The sequence below is a fragment of the Rhinopithecus bieti genome, unplaced genomic scaffold (assembly GCF_001698545.2).
Source record: "Rhinopithecus bieti isolate Rb0 unplaced genomic scaffold, ASM169854v2 scaffold_11919, whole genome shotgun sequence".
Classification (NCBI taxonomy): Eukaryota; Metazoa; Chordata; class Mammalia; order Primates; family Cercopithecidae; genus Rhinopithecus; species Rhinopithecus bieti.
The window spans coordinates 367977-376937 of record NW_016807055.1 but is presented as its reverse complement, the minus strand read 5'-3'; positions in this window follow the sequence as shown (position 1 = coordinate 376937).

Sequence of the window (8961 nt, the reverse complement as noted above, 5' to 3'; positions counted from 1 at the left end):
TTACCGTAGACTGGCCCTGTTGGTACAGGAATTTCTATTTGGAAAAGTTGATTTGAGAATCGATTACATGCCCTTAGAAAATAGGGGTGTCTAAAAGACCCACCCTGGTGTAGACTCTTTAAGGGAAAAAAGGAAAAGAATCTCAACCATTTTAAGATAACTGATGGTTTGTAAAGTTTTCAATGCTTAAAGAAAATTTAAAAGGTAGGATAAAGTTTGCTAACATGTTCAAAGAACTTTAAAAAAATGATCAAAGATATATAAACATTATTGTAATTAAGAGTTTTATGTGTGTGTGTGTGTGTCTGTGTAGGGGACAGGAGATGGTAGAGAGGCAGTGCCCTATTGTTAGCTATAAAATTCAGATCCAGAAAGTTGGGATACAAAGATATGAAGAGTATGACCTAGAAAGCTTGGGCAGAAGAGCTGTTTTCCTTGCTTGGCAACTGAAACAGAAAGGAATAATTGGTTTTATCCAGATTCAGTGTTGTGGTCCAAGTAAAAGAGGATTAAACAATATAATTTTAAGTTGGCCAGGGGTCTTTGAAGTTAACCCAGCTTACCTATTCTCCAGTGATACAAGTATGCACCCTGGCTAAGCTGGTTTCTGGCACCCAAGGAGTGTTGATCATTTCTGTTGATACTTGGTGAGTTGTAGCTTCCTTTATGTTACTATTCACTTCACCTCTATTTTCCAGCATACTGCTTCCTTGAGATATCAGCAAATATGAAATCTTTTTTTAATAATAGTTTTGGGGTACATGTGTAGAACGTGCAGGTTACCTAGGTATACATGTGCCATGGTGGTTTGCTGCACCCATCAGCCTATCATCTACATTAGGTATTTCTCCTAGTACTATCCCTCCCCTAGGTCCCCACCAACAACACACCTCAGTGTGTGATGTTCCCCTCCCTATGTCCTTGTGTTCTCATTATTGAACTCCCACTTATGAGTGAGAACATGTGGTGTTTGGTTTTCTATTCTTGTGTTAGGTTGCTGAGATACTTTCCAGCTTCATCCATGTCCCTGCAAAGGACATGAACATCATCCTTTTTTATGGCTCATAGTATTCCATGGTGTTATATGTGCCAATGTTCTTATCATATCATGGGCATTTGGGTTGGGTTCCCAATGTCTTTGCTCCTTGTGAATAGTGCACATAAACATAACGTGATGCATGTGTCCTTATAGTAGAATGATTTTAATCCTTCGGTATATACCCAGTAAATGGGATGCTAGGTCAAATGGTATTTCTGGTTAGATCTTCGCGGAATCGCCACACTGTCTTCCAAATGGTTGAACTAATTTACACTCCCAGCCCAACCGTGGTAAAAGCATTCCTATTTCTCCACATCCTCTCCACATCTATGTGTTTCTGACTTTTTAATGATCACCATTCTAACTGTGTGAAGATGGTATCTCATTGTGCGTTTTGATTTGCATTTCTCTAATGCCAGTGAATGATGATGTTTTTTCATGTTTGTTGGCTGCATAAATATCTTCTTTTGAGAAGTGTCCGTTTCCATATCTTTACCCTTTTTGATGGGTTGTTTCTTCTTGTAAATTTGTTTAGTTCTTTTGTAGATTTCTGGAAAATTAGCCCTTTAAGTCACATGGTAGATGCAAAATTTTTTTCTCCCATTTTGGTAGGTTGCCTGTTCACTCTGATAAATAGTGTCTTTGCTGTGCAGAGCAGCTTTTAATTAGATTCCCATTTGTCAATTTTGGCTTTTGTTGCCATTGCTTTTGGTGTTTATTAGTCATGAAGTCTGCCCACCACGCTATGTCCGAAATCTCATATTTACTGCTTGGAGTCACAACCTACGTAATAGCAGAACTGACAGTAATAATTCATAGGTGGAGTTATGGGAAGCATCTATGTGTTCTCTTTTAAAAAAACCTACTTTGTTCTGGAGTATTATGTTTTGCCTTCTACTGGATAAAATAAGGACCCTAGTATGAGAAATTGTCTCCTTTAGTGCCTTCTGGCCTTCTACAAAATATCTGGATATTTAAATAAATGGATGAAGTTATGTTTTGCTTTTTAATAAGCAGCTTTTGAGAATAGGTTTACTGACTTTGACCTGTGTCCTAAAACTCAGTTCACCTACTGGAACTGTTTTTTTTTTTTTTTTTTTTTTTTTTTTTTTTTTTTTTTGAGACGTCTCACTCCATCACCCAGTGCATCTGCCAGCTCACTGCACCTCGCGCACCTCCCAAGTTCAAGTGATTATCGGTGGGGCGCTCAGGCCTCCAAGTAGCTGCGACTAATGGGTATGCATTATGGCCCAGCTTTAACTTTTATATTTTTAGTACAGATGGGGTTTTGCCATCCTACCCTCCAGTGATCGCACCACACCCTTGGCTCTCAAAGTGCTTGGGATTATCAGGTGTGAGCCACCGTCGCCCGGCCAACTGGAACTGATTGAAGGCTTTATACCGAGAAAAAAAATGTAAAGAATATAAAGTGCTGGCCACAGTCAGGTGTGGCTGGTGAGAAAGAGACCTTCAAAATACCCGCTGAGAAGATATTGGAAAATTGAAAGATTCTAAAAGAATGCTGTATTTATACTCATCTGGTTTCAAATCCTTTTTTTTTTTTTTTTTTTTGAGATGGAGTGTCGCTCTGTCGTCCAGGTTGGAGTGCAGTGGCATGATCTCAGCTCACTCCAACCTCTGCCTCCTGGGTTCAAGCAATTCTCCTGCCTCAGCCTCCTGAGTAACTGGGATTACAGGCACCCACCACCACACCACGCTAATTTTTGTACTTTTAGTAGAGACGGGGTTTCACCATGTTGGCCAGGCTGGTCTTGAACTTCTGACATCAGGTGATCCACCTGCCTCAGCCTCCCAAAGTGCTGGGATTACAGGTGGGAGCCACCATGCCCAGCCCAAAATGTTCTTAAGACAAAGTAGATGCTGTAAGACTACAGTTGATAAAGGTGGGCTCTGGGCTAGGTTCTTAGCATCTAACACAATGAGTCCTGTGTTCAGTGTTCTGCTGTATGATAAACCAACTGCTCTAGAGGAACACCAATATTCCTCTTACTGAAACCTGGGAAAATGTCTAGTTTGGGTCCCATAAGTAGGATGTCACAAAAGGAGTCGGGAGCGTGGAGGCTATATAAAAAAGTTCAACAAAACCTTAGTAACTAGTATACACATTAATAGGATCCCATTCTTAGAAACAGCAAGTTAAAGAAAATATCATAATGGGAAAAAAAAGTTAACATGTACCAGGTATTCAGTCTTTCAGGTAAAGTGCAATTATTCTCATTGTCACATAGTTTTTGAAGTGAAGAAATGCTTCCAAGAAGTAGGGTCAATACCATGACCTATAATTAAATGTCATAAGCAGATCAGTGTTCTAGAGACATCTCAAATGAACAATGAAATGTAAAATTAGGTAAGTTTGTGCATAGAGGATTTCTAGGACAATATACAAGATATACCTTCAAATCAAGATGGCCCTGTAGTTCCTCAAGCTCAATTTTATCAATTCCAGTTACCCTCAATTCCAGTTCACTTTAGTGAATCACTATCATGGCCTTAGACTCATTGTTTCAGAATTCAGTGGTCAAGATTCTTAACTCAGACTACCCCAATCTGTTATCCTGTTAGCCTTTACTTCAGTTCTCTCCAACTTAGCCTTGGCTGCAATTTGGAATTACCTATGGTGACTTCAAAATGGCTGATGCCTGGGTCTCCCCCTCCAAACATTGTGAAATCATGATTTCAAGCCTTTCAGCCACTCATTCTCTGAATCCTCTATCCCCATGAAGATACATTTTTCTTCCTAACCAATCTAGACCCAATTCATCTGTTTCTGTTACTCTCACCTCACCAATCCCAGTCAGGGAAACACTATTCTTACCAGTCTAGATTATTGAGATTCAGGAAAGTATAATAAAGCTATTGACTCTCAGCTGGGTTTTCACTGCTACTCCACAATCTATTTATTAAATTTTAAATATTTTCCACCAAATTCATTCATTCATCCTGCAAGTCAGCTAACACAAATAATTGAGTCCTGTGCATTATATAAGCACTTGGGTACAGCAGGGAAGCTAATGCAGCCTCTACACCCAAAGAGCATGCAGGAGATACCAGACACTTCCATTCTCCCAGAACCCAACTTCCATGCGTAGCCTCAGCAAACTACTTACTCCTTCACTAAACCAGCCACGGCCATCTGATGAAGCCTGCCTTACCACCTCATGGCCCCACCAGTCTAGAGAAACTGTTCCTACATACCTCCTTACTGCTATATTCAATTTTTTTCTCAGTCTTCATCCCTTCTAACCAGACAATGTCTTCTGACACTACTGATCTTCCCCTTCTTGAAGTTTGAGCTGCTCTGCTTTGGTAGCAAGATCAGCTTTTCTGCTTCTCCTACCTAGTCTTTATTTTCTTACTCTACTCTGTCCATCACTTAAATTGTTGGTTTCCCTAATGCCTGCCTTCATCTTCTTTCTCTATACTGTTTGACTTGAGTATCTTGTCCTCCCTCTCCTTCAACTTATGCTCTCACCTCTTTAGATGACTCCAGATTCTCCATCCTTACATCTCTATCCCCCACCCTCTGTTGCAGACTCACATTTCCAATTAACTGTGCAAATAAATTAACCATATGAAGTACTAGGAAGTTATCTCAAATTGAACATATCCGGAACCAGACACATCATCTTTCTGAGATGATTAAATAAAAACTAGCACCATGCCTTGCAAATAACAAGTACTCAAAGGGAAGCTACTGTTTCAGTTTTCTCCCGCAACCTCCCCATTGAACAGTTTTAATGAGGCCATACTGCATTTTACTCTCTATGGCTCACCTCTGCCTAATGACATACAGAAACCCTACATTCAAGACCCAACATTCAAGCCCCTCCACAAAATGACGCCACCACAGGTTTATATTCACTGCTTTCCTACTCATGCCCTGAACTTTACTTGTGCAACTTACTTGCCTATTTCTCAGCTCTTTTCACAGCCCTTTCTCTGGTTTGCAGGAAACTACATTTCCCAGATTGCCTTGCCAACTGGCTTCACAGTAAGACACTGACAAAAGACAGAGGGGCAGGGAGAGGAGAGAAACCAGGGTATTTCTCTCTGCCTTGGTTTGGGTTGCGGCCCCACCATGCTCCCAGCCCCCACCAGCCAGATGACTCAGGCTTCCAGGTTCTGGTAACACCATCTCCCACTGTCCCTCTGGCACTAGAGGTAGTAGAGGTTTCCTACTGTTGCAGTATCTGAGTTGCCAACACTTTCAGCATTTCTGTCACCTGTGGAACAATTCCCTATATTAAATTATCTACAACAATGTGTTTTTCTGTCCAAACCTGACTGATAACATTTCAGCCAAACCAAACTACTTGATACTGAGCATTCAGTCAACATATACTGAGTTCCATGCACACCAAGTACCATGACAGGTTCAGCTTTTATGTCTTTGTTCATATGGTTAATTCCACCTAAAATATATTTCCTGCCTCCATTTCACCTAACTAGTACTGACCTGAAGCCTATTCAGCAACCAATATTTTGAGCATCACCTCTGTGCAAGGCACCACACTAGGTGCTAGGGGTGCACAGGAAAGGAGGTCATCCTAGTCATCACAGAGCTGACAGTCTACATGCTTCAGAACGCCTTTTTCAGATTCTCTCCACTGATGTATATACTCCTATTTGCCTGTGCTTATCTTTACTCCACTTATTTCTATTTAACAAATGTCTATATAGCACTTATCGTCAGGGACTGTTCTAAGGACTTACACATACAACTTATTTTTATGTTACCCTTATGTACCTAAGTTTGTATGTACATATGTAACATTATATTTGTATGTAATAACTTAGGCATTTGGTAAACCTATGAGGTAGGTGCTATTATCCCATTTTATAAGTGAGAAACTGAGGCACAGAGGTTAACCTATGGTCACAGAACTAGTAAGTGTAAATCTCTGTCACACTTTTATTCTTGTCTTGCACTACAGCTATCTGCACACCTATTTCAGCATCACTGGCAGAAACTGCTGGACTTTTACTTTCTTCTGTAGTTACGGGACACTTGATTTTTGGCTGAGAATGCGGCCACCTGGGGGAAAAAAGCTGTAATTCCCACCTTCCTATGGGATGTGAGTAGAAAGAAGTAGTATGTGCAGCTTTTAGGAAGTGTCCTTCAAAGATGGATGAGGTTGGAGTAGGGCCCTTCTCTGTCCTTTCATCTCCTTCCCACAAGCTAGTATGTTGACCTGATGGCTCCTGTTACGTTGACCAGAAGCAGCCATCTTGGAGCAGGAAGTGGAAGCTGCATTTTGAGGATGGAAGAATAAGAAAGAACCTGGATCTCTCATGATTAAGTAGCTGCTATTCCCTGGTAGCTGTCATTTTTACATGAGAGAGAAAAAGCCTTTATCTTGTAAAGTCCACTGTTATTGTGGGTGTCCTGTCACACTCATAGCTGAAACTGATCCTAATTAATGAAATCACCAATCCATGCTCTCTGTCCCTCACTAGGCTCAACTTTTAAGAAAATTCACTCTATCTCACTCATGTTTCTATTTCCTTCGTGCATAGTTCCTTGCACAAACTACTACTCAAAAGCTACATGCTGAGGGTGAGTGGGTTATAAAATATAAACGGATAGATGCAGAAGGTCCCAGATAAGGAGGAAATTGGTATGAAACCGTTCCTGACCTCTGGTCTTTTAGAATCTGTATTGGTCATAGGCGACAAAAAGGTGGGAGTGTCTCATCCTTTAAGGCAGCTTCTGCTTTGTCAATACCTTCCCTGGGTCCTAGGTATGAGGTAGGGCTGTAAAAGAGAGCACAAAGAAACTAGGTCTTCCAACATGAACACCTTCAGTTGTCCCCTGTCTACCTTCATGCTTTTTTTTTATCTCTGCCCCCCTCCCACTTGCCTCAGAAGGACAGGCATTTTTCTACCATTCCTAGGCTGATCCTTTCACCTGACTCCCAGAACATCTTTGCATCTTAACTTTCTCATCTGTAAAATGGGGATAATTCACACTTTTAGAATTAGGGGATAATTAAATGGTAAGTGTTAAATAAATTTTCTGGCATAAAGCAGGTGTTCAAAAAATGTTAGGTGATTCTCTTTTCCTCTTAACCCCCTTCTCCTCCAGAGGAAATGTGCTCCATTGGTTCTTGGGGAAACACCTTTTCCCTGCATCTCTTCCTATCTCTCTAGACACCCTCTCCTGGTCTCTTTGAAGGACTCATTATTTGCCTATACCTCAAATGTCTGTGCTGGGTTTCTGTCCTCTATACTCAGTCCTCTTCTTTTTTTTTTTTTTTTTTTTTTTTTTTTTGAGAGATAGTTAGTTTTGCTCTTGTTGCCCAGGCTGGACTGCAATGGCACAATCTCAGCTCACCGCAACCTCCACCTCCCGGGTTCAAGCAATTCTCTTGCCTCAGCCTCCCAAGTAGCTGGGATTACAGGCATGTGCCACCACGCCCAGCTCATTTTGTATTTTTAGTAGAGACAGGGTTTCTCCATGTAGGTCAGGCTGGTCTTGAACTTCTGACCTCACGTGATCCACCCACCCCAGCCTCCCAAAGTGTTGAGATTACAGGCATGAGCCACCACGCCTGGCCCATCTTTTCTTACCGTACACTCTCCCTACACGATCTCATCTATGTCCAGAGCTTCAAGTGCCATCTGTACCATAATGAATTTTAAATCCCAAGCATAGATCTGTCTCCTGAGCTCCAGACCTTCTCTTCTTTTCCTTCCCTCTCCCTATACATTTCCCTTCCTATAATTCTCCTCTTTCTGATATTCTTTCATTCTATAAATACTTATTGAGAGCTTGCTATGTGTTTGGCATTGTATATCCAGCTGCCAGGATGCTCCACAGACCTCAAACTCAACATCTGCAAATCTGAACTCATTTCCATCCTCCATTCCCAAACCCACTTCTTGCTACTTTGTTTGTGGTCCCAGTGACTACTTCAGCACCCACCCATCTGCCTAATTAGAAATGGGAGTCATTCTGACTGCTCCCTCTCTCCTTGACATCCCTTAATTCATCAAGGCCCATCAATTTGGCCTCCCCTGAAACATCTCCAGTTTGTATACTTAACCTTCTCTCCAAACCACCTCCCTGGTTCTAGTCCTCATCATTTTCTTAACTAGATATCTCCGATTGCCTCAGACTGGTCTTCCAACTTCCAGTTTTGTGTTATTCCAGCCCGTGATCCACACTGCAGTCAGATGGTACAAAACACACATCTAATCCTACTGCTTCTCAACTAAAAACTATTCAATGGTTTCCCATTGCCTTTAGGGTAAAGTCCACACTCTTCAACACAGTGTACAAGACTTCCAAGATACGATCCCTGCTGGAATCACTCTGAAAAGACATATTTATATGTTTCTCCAATAGTATCAGGAGGAGTTCCTAGAGATGCTTAACAGATGGGCTCCTAATGGGCTTATTAATCACTGAGATTGGGCATATAGTAGAGCATAAGGGGTCAATAAATGTTTTTTAAAAACCAAATTTGAGAAATATTTAATGGATAAGCAGTATTACAGCTACCTGTCTGAAAGTGATCCAGGAACAGGTAGGTATTCTTTTTTCCTTCCTCTTTAGCATTTTTTTTTTTTTTTTTTGAGACAGAGTTTTGCTCTCGTTGCCCAAGCTGAAGTGCAACTTCTACCTCCTGGGTTCAAACAATTCTCCAACCTCAGCCTCCTGAGTAGCTGGGATTACAGGTATGCACTACCACACCTGGCTAATTTTGTATTTTTAGTAGAGACGGGGTTTCTCCATGTTGGTCAGGCTGGTCTCGAACTCCCGACCTCAGGTGATCCACCCACCTCGGCCTCCCAAAGTGCTGGGATTACAGGCATGAGCCACCATGCCTGGCCTACCTTTAACTTTTTAAAAATTAACTTTTTATTATAAAGGTAAGATGGGCTTATTAAGAAAAAAC